We start from the raw sequence: 18,434 nt of genomic DNA on the forward strand, positions 1-18,434 counted from the left end.
GGCCCAAGATAGCGACTGTTTATTCCTCTCCATAGATGCTGCCTGTCCTGCTGAGTTCCTCCAGCATTTTGTGTGTGTTCTTTGGATTTCCGGATCTGCGGATTTGTGATTGGAATAATGCTGCAAGTAAGCTTTTCGTTGGATCTGTGCATATTGCAGCTATGTACTTGTGCATTTGGCAACAAACTCAAATTTGACCTGCAATGAAGACCACAGAAGCTGCTTCACAGAATCATTGGGTCTTGTAGCTTAGCACAAGAAGAGGCCATTTTGGTTATTCATGCCCTGAAAGATCCATCCAGTTTATACAACTTGTCATCCTGTCCCATGAACCCCATAAGGAAGAGAAAACTCATATGTGGTCCACGGGTGGTATATTCTTCCCTACCTACAAGTTTGAGGCACGTATATATAGCAGGGGTGCCTAAGACTTTTGCACAGTATTGTAGTAATTTTATGTATTGCACTGTACTGCTGCCACACAAAAAAAAACAAATTTCATGACATATGTGACTTGATGAAAAAAACCTGATTCTGATACGAGTCTCTATTGTGGACTGAGTGTGGGAAGGGGCTAGGGAGAGGGGATCATAGTTGGGAAAAGGGGAAGGGAGAGGACAGGGAGTGGGAAGCACCAGAGAGATATTAAGTGATGATCAATAAATGACCTTGCCTTGTGTCTCAGGGTTGGGTATGCCTGCACCCATGCCGTCCCTCTGCCCCGGCACTCTTTCTATGCCACCTGACACACACCCCTCCCGCAATGCTCCACACTTGCCATTCCCAGCATCCTTTGCTCCCGCAAAACCTTTGCTCCTGCCAGATTTAGAAACTCACTCTCCACTCAATGTTGACAAATGCAAAAGTTTTAGGCACCCTAGTTATATACATGTACCGAAGACTTTTGTACTGTACTGTATTTTCCTGTACTATCTGTGCATAGGCAATCTAATAGACCTGGATACAGGACACCTTGCATTTTCATACTGAACAATCCTAACCTCTAACATCGTCAGCTCTGATGATAAGCAAAAGATCAAGTATTTGGCACCCGGATCTTTGACACCATTGTGTCATATGGACGAATTGGTAGCAGCCCACCATCAGAGTATCGAGATCTGAATATCAGAAACTGGCCAGCAGCTCAGTAGGAGGAGGGGAGAGGGGACTGCTGTGTTCTCCATCTTTTGTATAAGATACTAAATTGGGTGTAAACAAAGTACCCCAAAGTGCCAGTTTGATGAAGATTAAAGATTAGTTTTATTTGTCATAAGTACACAAAGTAGTGAGGTGGAGATACACCTCTGCCAAAGGAGGTGTAAGGTGCTCCTTCCATCCACTAGCCTGCAGATCACCTTTGGGCAAGGTACCACCTGCTTAGCTCCCCCCTCCTCCAGCCACTCAGGGTCACGTGAGGCCATGGGAGCAGGTGGTAGATGGTTATATGAGCAGCTGGTGCATATCACCGGTCCTGGTTATGCCGACCACTGATGCCAGACAATCTCTGAAGAGAACAGATAATGGCTTGGGTCACCCTTCTTGTAAAAACACTGCCGAGAAGGAGGAAATGGCAAACCACTTCTGTAGAAAAATTCACCAAGAGCAATCATGGTCCTGGAAAGACCATGATCGCCCACATCATATAATGAGGTACATTGAAACATACACATTGTTTACATCAATGACCAACACGTTCTGGGTAGTGTGCTGGGGGCAGCACGGAAATGCTGCCACATTTCCAGCACCAACATAACACGCCCACAACTCTCAAGCTCTATGTTTTTGGAGTGTGGGAGGAAACCCGTGTGGTCACAGGGAGAAGGTACTAACTCCTTTCCAGTGGGAAGTGAATCCCGCTCAGTAATCACTAGCGCTGTAAAACATTTTGCTCACCGCCATCTTCCACAGCCGTGCACAAAAGAAATAAACCCAGCATCCAGCCCTCAGCCAACAGTACTGACACAGATTATCTGCTCGTGAGCACATTGATTTTGTGAGAATGTTGAGTATCAACTGGCTGACACATTTCCTATATATAATCATAATTATACTTCCTAAATACTTTTCTGACTGTAAGGTGTTATGGAATGCCTAGAAAACTCCTATTGCTTGTCAATACATCTGCAGAAGGAATGCCTAAACTAAATTTTGTAATTACCTCTATTGTGTTAAGACAAAAATGTTGATGTAATGTGAAGGCAGAGACTGTGATAAACATCACCCAGCTGGTCTGTCCTTTGACTTCAACAAAAAGGACAATCATGCAAGAATTTAGATCAGGGATAGATAAATTATTTATTTATCTATCTTTTGATTGATTGATTGAGATACAATTGACTCTTCCAACTCTGAGCTGTGCCAACCAGCGATCCCCCGATTTAACCCTAGCCTAATCACAGGACATTTTACAATGACCAATTAACCTATCAACCGGTACGTCTTTGGAATGTGAGAGGAAAGTGGAGCACCCGGAGGAAACCCACGCTGTCACCGGGAGAAATATACAAACTCCTTACAGGCAGCAGTGGGAATTGAACCAAGGTCACTGGCACTGTAAAGTGTTGTGCTAACCACTACACCATTGGCCCATATAAAAACATATACTGTCCATTTCCCTCTACAGATGCTGCCTGACCTGCTGAGTTCCTCCATCATTTTTCTGTTGCCCAAGATTCCAGCAACTGAAGACGCTTGCGATGATACAAGCTTAAAGCTGATAATTGATCTGCTATTAAGAGATCCCCATCCTTAAATAATAATCCCATGGAATTAGGAACATGAGAGACTGCAGTTGCCGAAATCTGGAGCAAAAACAAAATACTGGTTAAACTCAGTAGGCACAGCAGCATTGTGAAGGAAAATTAACAGTCAATGTTTAGGTTAAGGTTACTTCTGAACTGAGAGACAAAGGAGAAATAGGCAGTTTAGAGAGAAAAGAAGGGCTGGAGCAACTGATGGGTGCATCCAGATGAGCCGGGAGAATAGGCAGCAAGATCTAGCAAGCGATAGGTGCATGCAGGGAAGGAGGGATGATAGGCAGCAAGATCTAGCAAGCGATAGGTGCATGTGGGGAAGGAGGGATGATAGGCAGTAAGATCTTGCAAGTGATAGGTGCATGTGGGGAAGGAGGGATGATAGGCAGCAAGATCTAGCAAGTGATAGGTGCATGCAGGGAAGGAGGGATGATAGGCAGCAAGATCTAGCAAGCGATAGGTGCATGCAGGGAAGGAGTGATGATAGGCAGCAAGATCTAGCAAGCGATAGGTTCATGTGGGGAAGGAGGGATGATAGGCAGCAAGATCTAGCAAGCGATAGGTGCATACAGGGAAGGAGGGATGATAGGCAGCAAGATCTAGCAAGTGATAGGTGCATGCAGGGAAGGAGGGATGATAGGCAATGGAGGAGGGAAGAGTGGAAATCTTGACAGAGACTGGAAGGTGATGGGTGGAGGGAGCAGAGATTAGGGAATCTTGTAAAAAAGGAGGGTGGAGCATGGGATCAAGTAAGAGGGGTGAAGTGGGCTGACAGGAACAGTAGTGGAAGGGGCTCAGTGGGAGGGATGGGCATGGCAGGATGATTGAACTACAGTCCTGTGCAAAAGATGTTTATACACACACACACACACACACACACACACACACACACACGTGGCAGAGAAGAGGTGCCAGTGTGGGGAGTGGCACATGTGCAGACAATAGACAGTAGGTGCAGGAGTAGGCCATTCGGCCCTTCTAGCCAGCATCACCATTCACTGTGATCGTGGCTGATCATACACAATCAGTACCCCGTTCCTGCGCTCTCCCCATATCCCTTGACCCCGCTATCTACAAGAGCTCTATCTAACTCTCTCTTGAATGCATCCAGAGACTTGGCCTCCACTGCCTTCTGGGGCAGAGCATTCCACATATCCACCACTCTCTGGGTGAAAAAGTTTTTCCGCATCTCAGTTCTAAATGGCCTACCCCTTATTCTTAAACTGTGGCCTCTAGTACTGGGCTCACCCATCAGCAGGAACATGCTTCCTGCCTCCAGTGTGTCCAATCCCTTAATAATTTTATATGTTTCAATCAGATCCCCTCTCATCCTTCTAAATTCCAGTGTATACAAGCCCAGTCGCTCCAATCTTTCAACACATGACAATCCCACCAACCCGGGAATTAACCTCGTGAACCTACGCTGCACTCCCTCAATAGCAAGAATGTCCTTCCTCAAATTTGGAGACCAAAACTGCACACAATATTCCAGGTAGGGTCTCACCAGGGCCCTGTACAGCTGCAGAAGGGCCTCTTTACTCCTATACTCAATTCCTCTTGTTATAAAAGCCAGCATGCCATTATCTTTCTTCACTGCCTGCTGTACCTGCATGCTTGCTTTCATTGACTGATGTACAAGAACACCTAGATCTCATTGTACTTCCCCTTTTCCTGACTTGACTCCATTTAGATAGAAATCTGCCATCCTGTTCTTGCCACCAAAGTGGATAACCTCACATTTATCCACATTAAACTGCATCTCCCAACCTGTCCAAGTCACCCTGCATTCTCATAACATCCTCCTGACATTTCACACTGCATTTCACACTACAATCTAGCATTGTAGGTGAGTGTTGTGTTCTGTAACTTCAAACCATTAAACTAATTCTAAGGAAGGCACGGATGTCTGAAATACGAATCTAACTTTGTCTTTACTTTAAGTGAGGTGTGCACGCATCACATAGTAGCGCGATAATGTATGAAATTCATTCATTATACATATAACCCATAACAAATTATTCAAAATGAAGATGAATGCTTATTCAACCAACATATATTTACAAGGTTAATCAAATATTAATGAAAAATTAAATTCACAACAATGAGGGTTCAAACTACCTTGGCAGGAGGGTCAGTGAGGGGAAGGGAAAATGTAAGTTTGGCCGAGGACCCGAAGAAACAAAGTGACATTTAAAGACAGGAGGTCACAGACAGGAAGAGAGGTGAGACTGAGGGCAATGGGGGGGGGGGGGCAAGCTGAATGAAGTTTAGAATGTATGTGTATGCACTTAAAGAATACGGCAAATAATGATCAAGGAGCTCGGCCTGAAACGTCTGCTGTTTACTCCCCCTTGATAGATGCTGACTGAGCTGTTGAATTCCTCTCACATTTTGTGGGTGTTAATATGGAATTATGATAGAGCACTAATAATGAAAGCCAGATTCACGTAAGGACAGGAATAGACACTTAATATTCCTAACCACCATGTATTCAGAGCAGATAAGGAATCTAGAAGTATAGGGATGCATGGCTTGTGAGTAGACGTTAGTATAGATCAAAGATACTGTTAAGGCAATAGAAAGGGGTGACTTGCTTGCAGATTTGACCTGTCATTTTAAAAAAATGACAAACTTGAATAGATGTGTGGTGGCGAGTATATTGACTGGCTGTATCACAGCCTGGTATGGAAACACCAATGCCCTTGAATGAAAATCCTACAAAAACTAGTTGATACGGCCCAGTTCATCACAGGTAAAGCCACCCCACCATTGAGCACGTCTATGTGTAGTGCTGTCACAGAAAGGTAGCATCCATCATCAAGGACCCTCACCATCCAGACTCTATTCTCTTCTCACAGCTGCCATCAGGAAGTTGGTACAGGAACATCCACCAGGTTCAGGAACCTCAACCATCAGGCTCTTGAACCAGAGCGGATAACTTCACTCACCCCAACTCTGAACTGTTCCCACCACCTATGGATTCACTTTCAAGGTCTCTTTATCTTATGTTCTCAATACATGTGCTTATTTATTTATTATTATTTTTTTCTTATTTTGTATTTGCACAGTTTGTCTTTTGCAGATTGGTTGTTTGTCTCTATTATGTGCATTTTGTCATTGACTTTACTGTGTTTCTTTCTATTTACTGTGAATGCCTGCAAGAAAATGAATCTCAAGTGATATATATGTACTTTGATAATAAATTTACTTTGACCTTTGGTCTTAATTAAGGAACAAAGAAATGGCTTTTGTGCTCTACAGAACACTAAAAAAGATGGGGTCAATTCTACAGCTATTCACAAAAGGTTTCAAGTCTTTTAGAGTAGTGGTAATGGGGAAATTAATATAGATTGGATACCTAAAGCTGTAATGGGAGAAAGGAGAAAAGGAATTCTTTGTGAATGCATGACTCTGCGTGTCTGCAGGCAAAGTCAAAGCCCAATGTCTGCACATTGAGGAGTCTGCTAGCAGCCAGCCACAGCCTGTCCTGAAGCTGGGGGATTGTGTATGAACATGGGAGGGAGGGAGAAAGGAAAGGGGCTCATTTTACGGTTGTTTGTTGTGTTCTGTTTCGTTGTGTTCTATGTTGCTCTGCTAAGCATTGTGGGTATGCTATGTTGTGCTGGAATGTGCGACGACTCTTGTGGGCTGCCCCATCTCATCGTTAGCTTGTGTTGATTGTTAACAAAAACAAAACATTTCTCTGTATGTTTCTGACTACATGCAGGTAAATGCATCTGAATCTAAAGCTGTTCTTGGTCAGTCTGATTCGAGCCCAATCAGAAAGAGAGGGCATTTATTTAAGTTCAAGTTTATTGTCATAGGCAAACAAACACACAGGTTCCTTACAGCCAGGGGGTGGCAAGAGGACAAGCTCACACTAGCTGTTAAATGGCGTGCACCTCAAATAGCCTCTGATAACCAAGTCCATCTCCTGGCCTTCACGTGTGGTTTAGCTACTCAGCCCAGCAGAACTGTGTCTACAAAGCACCTTAAAACATGAATGGGGCTTGTCAGCCATGGTTGGCAGCTCATTTAGGACAAGGAAACCTCTGATCACAAACCTCCATTGCCTTGGGGCTATACTCACTATACCCAGTAAATCCCAAACAAAAAATCCAGAGCTGGAATCCCTAAGGCAGTCTTACATTGAGTTCAACGCTGACTGGCAACTCCTGCTGCCAAACTGTATCGGTCTCTGCTGTTCCTTTGGATTCATCGGCCACATGGAAGGGTGGGGGGGGGGTGGAGTTTGCTCTCCAGATTGTATTGCCCAGGCTTGTCCATCTAAACAGCTAGGACGCAATATCCATGGGCAACCCTAACCAGCAGAAACTTCATCCATTACTTTTCCCTGTGTGTATGTGATAGGTAAGACATGTTTCAGTGATCTAGTAAATGGTGATCATTACGTTGGACTAATTTCAGTGATAAAAATATAAGAAAACGATAATGAAAATTCTCAAGCAGAGAAGAGCAAGTTTTAGTGAATTGCTAGAGGATCTGGCCAAGTGCGCTGGAATCAAATTAATACAGAAAGTGTAAATGAAAAGAGAGTTTACATTCAAACTAGACATTCATTTGAGAGAGAAGGATTAAAAAAATGCTAGAGCTCCCTTGTGAGTAGGCACGGAAATTATCACAGCCTGGTTTGGAAACACCAGTGACGGTGAACAGACAACCCTACAAAGGTAGTGGATACATTGCAGTTCATCATGGGTAAAGCCTTCCCCGCCACTTGAGCACATCTACACATTGTCACAGAAAAGCAGTATCCATTAAAGATCCCCACCATCAGGCCATGCTCTCTTCTCGCTGCTGCCATCAGGAAGAGGGTACAGGAGCCTCAGGACTCACTCCACCAGGTTCAGGAATACTTATTACCCCTCAACCATCAGGTTCTTGAACTGAAGAGGAGAACTTCGCTCAACTTCACTTGCCCCATCACCCCATCGTTGAAATGTTCCCACAGCCAATGGACTCACTCAAGGACTCACCTCATGTTCTCCATATTTATCACTTGTTTATTTATTATTTCTCTGGTTTTTTTGTATTTGTTCAGTTTGTTGTTTTTTGCACACTGATTGCCCGCCCTGTTGGGTGCAATCTTTCATTGATTATATTATGATTATTGGATTTATCAAATATGCTGGCAAAAAAACAAATCTCGGGGTTGTATAGGGTGACATATATGTACTTTAATAAAAATCTTACTTTGAAATTGAACTTTGAATTAAAATTTAGCAGAAAATGGATTGCGATCAATTCTGGATTCAAAGTTTAATGAAGAATTAAGCTTCTTAGAACACATAGTAGAAGGGAGATGCAAATAGAGAGGAACTGAGAAGTACTTAATGTATGCATGAATATTAAATATTAATCAAAGGAAAGAATGGAATACATAAGGAACTAAAGAGTGAGCATTTTGTTGAATCAGGGAGCAATTGAGTGAATAAGCATGGAAGAAGATGTTTTCAGTGGAAAGGAGAAAGGAATGAAGCTGGGAGGGGGGATGCGGGAGGGATTGAGATGTTGTAAATGGTTGCAGAGCTCAAAGTAGAACTGCCCAGATGCCATGAAATCCATCCTAGGTACCAGAGGAAGAGTGGTAATTGCAAAGCAATCTGTGCACGATCTTCTGTTTCTGTTTGAGTGCCAGAGTGGAAACCGGGCAACTGCGGGCTAATAGTGCAGCCCCAGTAGAGGCATGGGGTGTACGAGCAATCCATGGAGGGGTAGCCAACACTGGGGAGGGGGTTTATCCTGTTTGTTTTGGGACAGCTCAGTCGCCTGTGATCCTCACCAGACGCTCACCTGTAGCTGTTTGCGTGCACAGGCCACACCCCGGCACATGGCTTCGACAGACAGGCTAAACCAGGTGAGGACAGCCGGCGGCCTTATACGCCGTGAGATTGTGACACGCCCGTCCCAGCATGCAAAGTCAGCTCTGATGGACTGAGCAAATGAGATCTAAAGTGAGATCAAAGGGTCAGAAAGATGGTTCTGCAACACTCCATGGACAGCAAAGGGCATGACAGAAGACGTCATGGTCATCTATTACAACCAAGGAAGAGCCCAGTTTGTAAGGCTTGTTCATACCACTGGACCCAAGACTTCTAGGGTTGAGAGAGTGGAACTTTTCCAGTGCAGTAGCTTTTCTACTTTAAAAACTCTCCCGCAGAGGTTTCCTTTCGGCAACGGACACAATGAACAACCACTGTATAGTGGAGCTGTAATCCAGGTCAAGTATATCCAACACTTGGGAGAACGGATTGATAAATAATTGGTATTAACATACAAGATTATTAAGGGTTTGGACACCCTGAAGCATGTTCCCGCTGATGGGTGAGTCCAGAACTAGAGGCCACAGTTTAAGAATAAGGGGTAGGCCATTTAGAACTGAGATGCGGAAAAACTTTTTCACCCAGAGAGTGGTGGATATGTGGAATGCTCTACCCCAGAAGGCAGTGGAGGCCAAGTCTCTGAATGCTTTCAAGAGAGAGTTAGGGAGAGGGCCGGAATGGGGTACTGATTGTGTATGATCAGCCATGATCACAGTGAATGGCGGTGCTGGCTAGAAGGGCTGAATGGCCTACTCCTGCAGCTACTGTCTATTGTCACCATTCCTTTTAATAAGACAAGTTATGTTTAATCAACTTTGAATTCTTTCACAAAGAAATAGGGATAATTGAAGTCAATAAGCTTATTGTGATACGCTTATACAAGGTGTTCAAATAATCCAACAAAAAATAAACTTTCCAGTACAACTGAAGTCCAGAGATGGAAGCAATTTGACTACGGCTCAATGTGAGTTACAAACTTAGCCTAGTTTTTTCAGACCAGCTGGAGGATGTATAGTGGTGCCCTCCAGTGGCTGTTGATGTCCCTACTCATATTAACAACTGCATGGCACAATTCCCAATCTCTGCCGGTGATACGAAATTCTGAAATGTAGTTAACAGTAAATGGCATAGAAATGGTCTTCAGAAGGACAAAGGCAATCTGCTAATGGGCAAATGAAACTTAAACCAGAAAACTGATTAAGTCTGGTTGTAGAATAAACTAGATGGTACGATTTTAAAGGAGGTCTATGAACAGAGGGTCAGGGAGACCTGTGTGCAAAGTTCTCAAATTTGGCAAGATCAATTGGATATGCTTTTAACAAAGAAAGGAAAATCCACAGTTAAAGAGTGACATAGAAAATAAAAGCAAGGTGTGCCTGCAGGGCCTTTATAAAATATTAGTTAGGCCCCAGCTGAAGAAATTTGTCTAATTCTGGGTACCACACTTTAGAAAAGATGAAAAGACGTTGCAGAGAGTAGAGGGAAGATTTATTCAAATGGCAGCAAGAATTAAATATTTTAGTTAAGGTAGAGAGCAACTGATGTTGTTTCAGCTGAGAAGCAATTAATGTAGATATTCAAAAGCAGGGTAAATTTTACAGAAAAAAATACAGAGAACCAGCTTCCATTAGCATCAGTGTTATAATGTGGTATAGTAGAGCAGTGGTTAGCACAACACTTTATGGTACAGGCGAACCCCAGTTCGATTCCCACGGCCGTCTGTAAAGAGATTATACATTCTCCGTGATTGCATGGGTTTCCTCCGGGTGCTCCGGTCCCCCCCCCCCCCACCCCACAGAGTCCAAAGCCACACTGGTTGGAAGGTTAGTTGGTCATTGTAAATTGTCCCGTGATTAGGCCAGGGTTAAATCAGGGGTTGCTGGGCAGCGAGGCTTGAAGGGCCAGAAGAGTTGGAAGGGCCTATTCCACGCTGTATCTCAATACATAAATAAATGAATAACCAGAAGACACAGATACAAATAAACTGGCAAAAGAAGCAGGTGGAAATTAGCAGAACAGTCTTTGCTTAGTTGTCATTATCTGAATGAGGACCTGGAAGGAGTTTCAATAATAATCTTCAAGGGAAATTATCCACATGCTGTAACATCGATAGGGCTGCAAAGAAGAATGATGAGGAGGAAAGATATCAGATAGTTTCAAGAGCAGGCACATAGCAAATGCCCTCACCCTGAGACACATTTGATGTCTCAATAAATGTTTGAGTGAATCATCAAAAGCCCTTCTTTAGCTTGTAAATCTTTAACATCTGTCAAATTTGTTTGATTGGAGCTGCTTACAGTGCCCTCATTAGCATGTGGCACATCATAAGGTTTCTTTCCCTGGAACCAAATGAGAGAACTCAAGGCCAGGCAGCAGTAGGCTGCCATTCTCACGATGCCTCAAACACATTACAGCTTATGTGATTTCGCTCCCTTGAAAGTGAATAAAACAAGTATGTGGCTTTGTTCGCAAGGCACTTTAAAAAAAGTCTGCATCTTCTTTTTGCATGAGCAAAGGAAGATTCAGGTTGATAGGATGTTAAATAATTTTTTGAGAAAAATAACAAAGCCCACACTGCACTTGAATAATTTAATTTTTAAGGCATTAGCAAAAATGGAGATCAATTTCCTCCCTTTCAATTCAACAAAAAAGTCTTTGAATCAGAATTGAACACCTCCTGAATGCTTTCTTGATGAAACCTGGAAGGTGGAATATTTATAAGGGCTTAATCAAAAAAACTTTGGTGAATGTTATGATAAATTATACTTTTTCACTCTTGCAGAACCTATGGGTATTAAATAAATGCCATTTCTACAAATCATTTTGACACGCAAAAGCTGGCAATGAGTTACATATGCTTAACGGGCAAAGTGTTTTGATGTCGCCACAGTTTCATATAGTTGATTCTAATCATTCGCAATACACTTCATTTTTAAAATCAATGCACATCCCATTATCCCTATAATGGGAAAAGAGCTCCTAATAAGCAGCTGAGGAATACTGTTTTCAGGATAAAACAACTAGGAAGCTGTAGGTGTGTGAGAGGAGGGGGATTTGAAAGTGTGGCCAAACAGGCTGTAAGTCAGTGAAATGGCTACCTCATCTGCCTGTCTGTGACTGGAAAGTTCTGTGGGCCAGCATTGATTCACGGGATGAAAGAACCACCACCTACATGCGGTGTATGGATGTGGGATCTGAGCCACAATAATATGCGACCACCGAACAGGAAAGCTGGTTCGTGCTCACCAACATTGAGGAGGTAAATAATGAACTGCCCATCCTGATTCCGACAGATTGGCTCCGGGTTAAAGTGATCTCTGGATGAGGTTTGGAATAGGTGGTCTGTAGTCTAAGCTATTTTGGAAGCCCAGGAGTTGTTGGGCCTACTTAAGGTGGAAATGTGGTTATAAGACCATAAGAAATAGGAACAGAATCAGGCCATTCAGCCCATCGAATCTGTTATGTCATTTCATCATGGCAGATCCATTTCCCTCTCAGCCTCAGTCTCCTGCCTTCTCTGTGTCTCTTTATGCTTTCACTAATCAAGAATCTATCAACCTTTGCCTTAAACATACCCAATGACTTGACCTCCACAGACACCTGTGGCAACAAATTCCACAAATTCATCACTCTCTAGCTAAAGAAATTTGAATTTTCTGCCCATTTAGAAAATAGTCTGTGCTTTTATTCCTTCTACCAAAGTGCATGACCATACACTTCCCAACACTGTATTCCATCTGCCATTTCTTTTGCCCATTTTCTTAGTTTGTCTTAGTTCTTCTGCAGTTTATCTGCTTCCTCCATCTGCCCCTGCCCCTGCCCCTCCATCTATCTTTGTATCATCTGCAAACTTGGCCACAAAGCCATCAATTCTATCATCTAAATCATGGACAAATAATGTAAAAAGCAGCAGTCCCAACACTGTGGAACACCACTTGTCACTGGCAGCCAACCAGTGAATAAAGCCATCCCTTTATTCACACTGTTCACCTCCTAACCAATCAGCCAATCTTCTATCCTTGCTAGTATCTTTCCTGTTATACAAAGGTCTCATCTTATTAACCAGCTTCATGTGTGGCTCCTTCTCGATGGCCTTCTGAAAATTCAAGTACACTATATCCTCTGATTCTCCTTTGTCTATCCTGCTTGCTATTTCTTCAAATAATTCCAACAGATTAATCGGGCAAGATTTTCCCTTAAAGGAAATGATGCCAACTTTGGCCTATTTTGTCACGTACCAAGTACCTCAAAACCACATCCCTAACAATTGACTCCAGCATCTTCCCAACCATTGAGGTCAGGTTAACAGGCCTACAATTTCCTTTGTTCTGCTTCCCTGAGGAGTACAGTGACATTTACAATTTTCCAGTCCCCTGGAACCATGCCAGGATCTAGTGATCCTTGAAAGATCATTACTAATGCCTCCACAATCTCTTCCGAATTATATTCAAGGAAGAAATAGCCACACCTCCCCACCTCTTTCATATGGCTGCTTGCTGAGTTGCAGGCTAACCTCGAAACTGCATTAAACATCCCTGGAGCATTAGTGCATAAATTGAAAAGTCGAGCCTTCATTTTTAATTGGTGGCTGCTGGAAATGAGAAATAGCTGAAATCATGTCCAGAGCTTTATCTATAAATAAAGTGAACGTAATGATACAAATTTAAGAAGCATTTCGATGTGCACAAGAATAGATAGGATATGGACAGATTTAGACAGTGTGCAGGCAGATGGTTTTAGTCCGAATTGGTATCATTGTCGTTCCAGACATAGTGGGCCAGAGTATCTGTTCCTGTACTGTACCGTTTAATAATAAATGGAAGTACCATTTAGAACAGAGAACACAGAATCAGAGTCACATTTAGTATCACTGGCATATGTCAGGAAATTTGTTAACTTTGCATCAGCAGTACAGTGCAATACCTAATAACAGAGAAAACTGAATTACAGTAAGGTGATGTATTAAATCATTAAGTTAAATAAGCAGTGCAAAAATAGGACAAAAAAGTATTGAGGTAGTGTTCATGGGTTCAATGTCCATTCAGAAATTGGATGGCAGAGAGGAAGAAGCTGTTCTTGAATCATTGAGCATGTGCCTCCTGGGTTCTGTACCTTCTTCGTGATGGTAACAATGAAAACAAGGTATGACCTGGGCGACGGGGGTCCTTAATGATGGAAGCCACCTTTTGGAGGCATTGCTCCCTGAGGGTGTCCTGAATACTAGGGAGGCTGACTAAGTTTACAACTCTCTGCAGCACAAATAGTACAGGCTATTCAACCCTTGATCTCCACCTACTCCGAAATCAGCTACATCCAATATAACTCCCCCATTTTCCTATCATCTTTGTTTGAGTGATGCATCAAAAGCCCTTATTTAGGTACATAATGTCAGAATGCGGGTGGCTGGGTGGAAATAGATCTCTACCAAAGGTGTGAGACACTCCTTCCCTCTACTAGGCTGCAGGTCACTCTTGGGAAAGGTGTAGCATCTGCTTAGAAAGCCATGGGAGGAGGTGGAGCAGCTGGTACATATCACAAGTCCTGGTTATGTGACCACTGACACCCAGCAGACAATCTCTGAAGAGTATTGGTAAATATAGGCATCCATTAGTCTCGAGAGACCTTGGATTTGTGCCTTGGAAAGTTTCCTGCCCAGGGTGCAGGCCTAGGCAGGGTTGTATGGGAGACTGGCAGTTGCCCATGCTGCAAGTCTCCCCTGTCCACACCACTGATGTTTTCCAAAGGAAGAGCAAGGGCTGATACAGCACCGGTGTTGTCACAGAGCAATGTGTGGTTAAGTGCCTTGTTCAAGGACACAACAAGTTGCCTTAGCTGAGGCTCGAACTAGCGACCTTCAGATCACTAGACCAATGCCTTAACCACCTGGTCAAGCGCCAACACATTGATAATGGCTGGGGTTATCGGTCCTGTAAAGACACTGCCCAGAAGAAGGCAATGGCAAACCACTTCTGTGGCAAAATTTAACAAGAACAATCAAGTGGTCATGATTAACCATGATTGTCCACGTCATACAACACACCACATAGTAATGAAAGTCACCTTATTGCCAGAGTCTGAAACAAACCAGCATCGATTGTGGTTCAGACCCAAGCATATTTTCTGTTCAAACTCCTTTATTAGTCTGGCAGATTGAGATGATATAAACCATAAGAATTCTGTTTAATCACTTTCTTCAGCTCACTAGCCCTTTTGGTTCAGTCAGTGATACTGTACTGAGAGATTCAAACCAGTCTGAGGTTCAATCACAGGGCCTGGGCTGGTTGTATAGAAGGATGTTACATTACTGAGAGTGCAGTCCCATGATATTTAAATGGGGGCACTTCTGCTATCTACTTCAGTCAAAAATAAATATTCCTAAACAAACACTAAAATATTTTCCCAATATCCTGATAACAGTACACCTCTGCCAACCCCCAACACCATATAGAATCTAGCCAGCAGGGTCCAGGGTCCAGAGCACATCAACGCGACTAAATCCAACGTTTGGACAATGAATTAAGTGCTGTGGGAATCGAGAAGGTCTCAGAGCGTACTAACGCAACTGAGCCTGATGTCTGAACGACGATTTAGGCACTGAGCCACATTGAAGAGGTCAGGAGTCAGGGCCCCGAGGCGAGAGCTGGGCTGGTTCAACGTACTGCTCCACGAGGTCTACTCGGCTCTGCACTGAACTAAGGGTCTGTGGGCGGACCAGTTCAGGAAACTAAATGTTTGTGTTTATTGTTTGTATGTTTTGTTTATTCTCTGCACATTCGGTGTTTGCTTGTCTTCTTCTTAAGTGGGTTCTTTTGTGCTTGTTTTGTGGCTGCCTATAAGGAGATGAATCTCAAGGTTGTATAACGTTCGCATAGTTAGATAATAAATGTACTTTGAACTTTGAATATATGTTTGCTCTGTGATTGCTGCAGCATACTGCAGAGTGAATAATGATTGTCGCATTTATCTATAAAAGTGTATTTTTGTAAAGTGTTTTATATTTTATTTTTAAAAAGTCTGTTTGCCTTTCTTTGCTTGACAAATGCAAAACACCTCAGATGCAGAAAATCTGAAACATAAACAGAAATTGCTGGAGTACTCAGCTAGTCAGGCAGCGTCTACAGAGTGGGAAACAACCAGCACTTCAAGTAATTGACCTTTTATCAGGACTAATGAAAGTGGTAATTAAATTTGTAATTACCAATCATAAGATCACTGCCTATCTGAAACAAGTTGCTCCTTCCTGACAACCCAGATTGACCTGAATGTCTTGATTTAGCACTGTGCCCTGGAACCAATACACTTAGTCGATAGAATAGACTGCATTGTCATTGCTCAAGATAATGAGATTGCAGTGCTACTCCAGTCCATGTTAAACAGATATTTATAATGCATGCAGGATGGCTTAATTTTTTTTGTAATTCCCATAGCTACATGTAACAAGTGACTTTGATAGTCCATAACACTCAAAGGCCATTGGCAATCCAGGGTGTGGCATTATTCAGCTGCACAACAACCCTCGGAAGAAGCTGTTTTTCAGTCATACTGTCTTGGCTAAGATGTTTCTGTATCTCCTACCAGATGGCAGGAGGTTGAACAGACTCCATCCTGGATGGGATGGAGCTTTAAATGATGTCACGAGTGTGCCACAGGCATTGAGAGATGTAGATTGTCTCCAGATCCAATAATTGAGTCCCAGTGATGTGCTGAGCCATCCTAGTCACTTGTTGGGAGTGCTTTGTGTTCTGTCTTGCTGCAGCCAGAGTACCACACTATCATTCCGTATCATAGTATGCTCTCTATCAACATGCCCTAACATGAAGCTACAAAGATGGATTTTCTAGACTCCACACTAAATATACACAAACCACTGTTAACGGTGTCTGCATAATTGCTGCCCGCACTCGAAACGAAGGATTCATGACTTATCCCTTTGCAACACCAGCCTTTTTCCATCACCTGCCATTTCCTTCATCACCTACAGTTTATGTACCAACTACCTAAGGCAACAGACCAAGAGGAGGGTGATTGGATTGGTTTAAATGGGTCTTTATTGGCTTGCCTGTTGAATCAATGCTGTTGGCATAAAATCCAAATCATTATCAGGTCTAATATTATTGGTATATGTCATGAAATATGTTGTTTTATAGCAGCAGTACATTGCAATATAATAAGTTTTTAATCTATGAATTACAATAAGAAAAAAATTATATAAAATAATGAAACAAATAGTGTCAAAAAAGAGAGCAAAATAATGAGCTAATGTTCATGGGTTCAATACCCATTCAGAAATCTGATGGCAGAGGGGAAGCTGTTCCTGAAACATTGAGTGTGTGTCTATACCTCCTCCCTGATGGTAGCAATGTGAAGAGGGCATGTCCTAGGTGATGGCAGTCCTTAATGATGGATGCCACCTTTTTGAGGCATTGCCTTTTGAAGATATCCTGGATGCTGAGGAATCTAGTGCCCATGATGGAACTGGCTAAGTTTATAACTTTCTGGGTCCTGTGCAGTGAGACCTCCATAACAGATTAGGTGCTGCAGATCTCCATGATAGTGATTCACTATCCTCCTGACCCAAGAATCCCCAAGAGCAACGGCCACATTTCGAGAAATCAAGTGTTAAAAAGAGCCTATGATCATTTTTGTGCATAGTGGCAAATAAGAGAATTCTTGATTTATAGCAAGAATGTGCTTAATCTGTATTCTACGAAACTAGAACACATGATTGTTCAAATTAGCTGCTTGTTTTGTTTTTGTGTTCTCATATTTCTGCCCAACAAGCAGGTCCATCGCCTTACAACGACTTGTGTTTGAATAATGCCTTTATACAAATGTACATTATCACAGTATGGCAGTGCTCAGCACAGGCAATCCAGGTTCAGTTCCCATCACTACCTGTAAGAAGTTTGTCCTGTGACCATGTGAGTTTTCTCCGGGTGGGGTGCTCTGCTCTCCTCCCATCCTCCCTGTTGGCATGTTAATTTGTCATTGTAAATTGTCCCTTGATTAGTGGTTAGCCTAGGATTAAAATTAGGATTGCTGGGCAGTGTGCCTCCAAGGGCCTATTTCGCATTTTATCTCAGTAACATATTAAAAAAATAAATAACATGGTAAACAACCAAAGGGGTTTCAGAGGAGCTTTATCAAAAAGAATTTTATAACTGTAAGCCACCAGCAGGTTATTTTGCACAAATCACAGTGCCAATAAAAATTAAATCTTTGTTTGTGCCCCCTGCTTATAAAGGTTCTTACAGGTGCATGCCGTTCATATTACAGAAACTTGTGGTGATCCCTCTGCATGCTGGAGGCATCCCAAAGCCACCACGTTGCGGCTGAGCTAATACTTCAGCAGGGCAGCCACCTCTGATATCAGAAATGTGTACGGCAAGATCCCAAACCATAATTATTTAGTGCAAAGCCTAGAAAAAACTGCAATGAAAAGTGTATTCAATCCAACATCTGACTCTAGACAAAAAAAAAGCAAACGTCATGCCCATTTAAAATCCTCTTTGGTCTCACAAGCAAATCCCATTCCTTGAGCATGAGAGACAGCACGGCTAAGCAGAGATGTGCTGCCCTTTGGAAGAGGCATTGAGCTCCCATCTGTTCTTCAAATGGGTTGGAAAGAATACACAGCGTCCTGTTTCTGAAGATCTTTCCCCTCTCCTTTCCTTCATCTTTTTTTTTCTTTCTGCACCTGCAAACTCGGCACGGTCACGGGAGGACAGCAAGGACAACGTTCTGAACACAGGGGTGGATAAAACGAATTCCGGATAATCGGGCCATCGGTTTATCGGGGCAGCCGTTTACATGACACAAGTCTTAAATAACAACTAAT

The 18,434-nt window shown here is 42.8% G+C and overlaps 1 protein-coding gene across 1 annotated transcript in view; it reads right to left on the bottom strand.

The window, feature by feature from the left end:
- The window catches only part of LOC132398695 (protein kinase C-binding protein NELL2-like), a 305,511-nt gene that overhangs the window by 284,313 nt on the left and 2,764 nt on the right, over nucleotides 1-18,434 (bottom strand). The gene's annotated exons all lie outside the window — the stretch shown is intronic.

The sequence above is a fragment of the Hypanus sabinus genome, chromosome 8 (assembly GCF_030144855.1).
Source record: "Hypanus sabinus isolate sHypSab1 chromosome 8, sHypSab1.hap1, whole genome shotgun sequence".
In the NCBI taxonomy this organism is placed as follows: domain Eukaryota; kingdom Metazoa; phylum Chordata; class Chondrichthyes; order Myliobatiformes; family Dasyatidae; genus Hypanus; species Hypanus sabinus.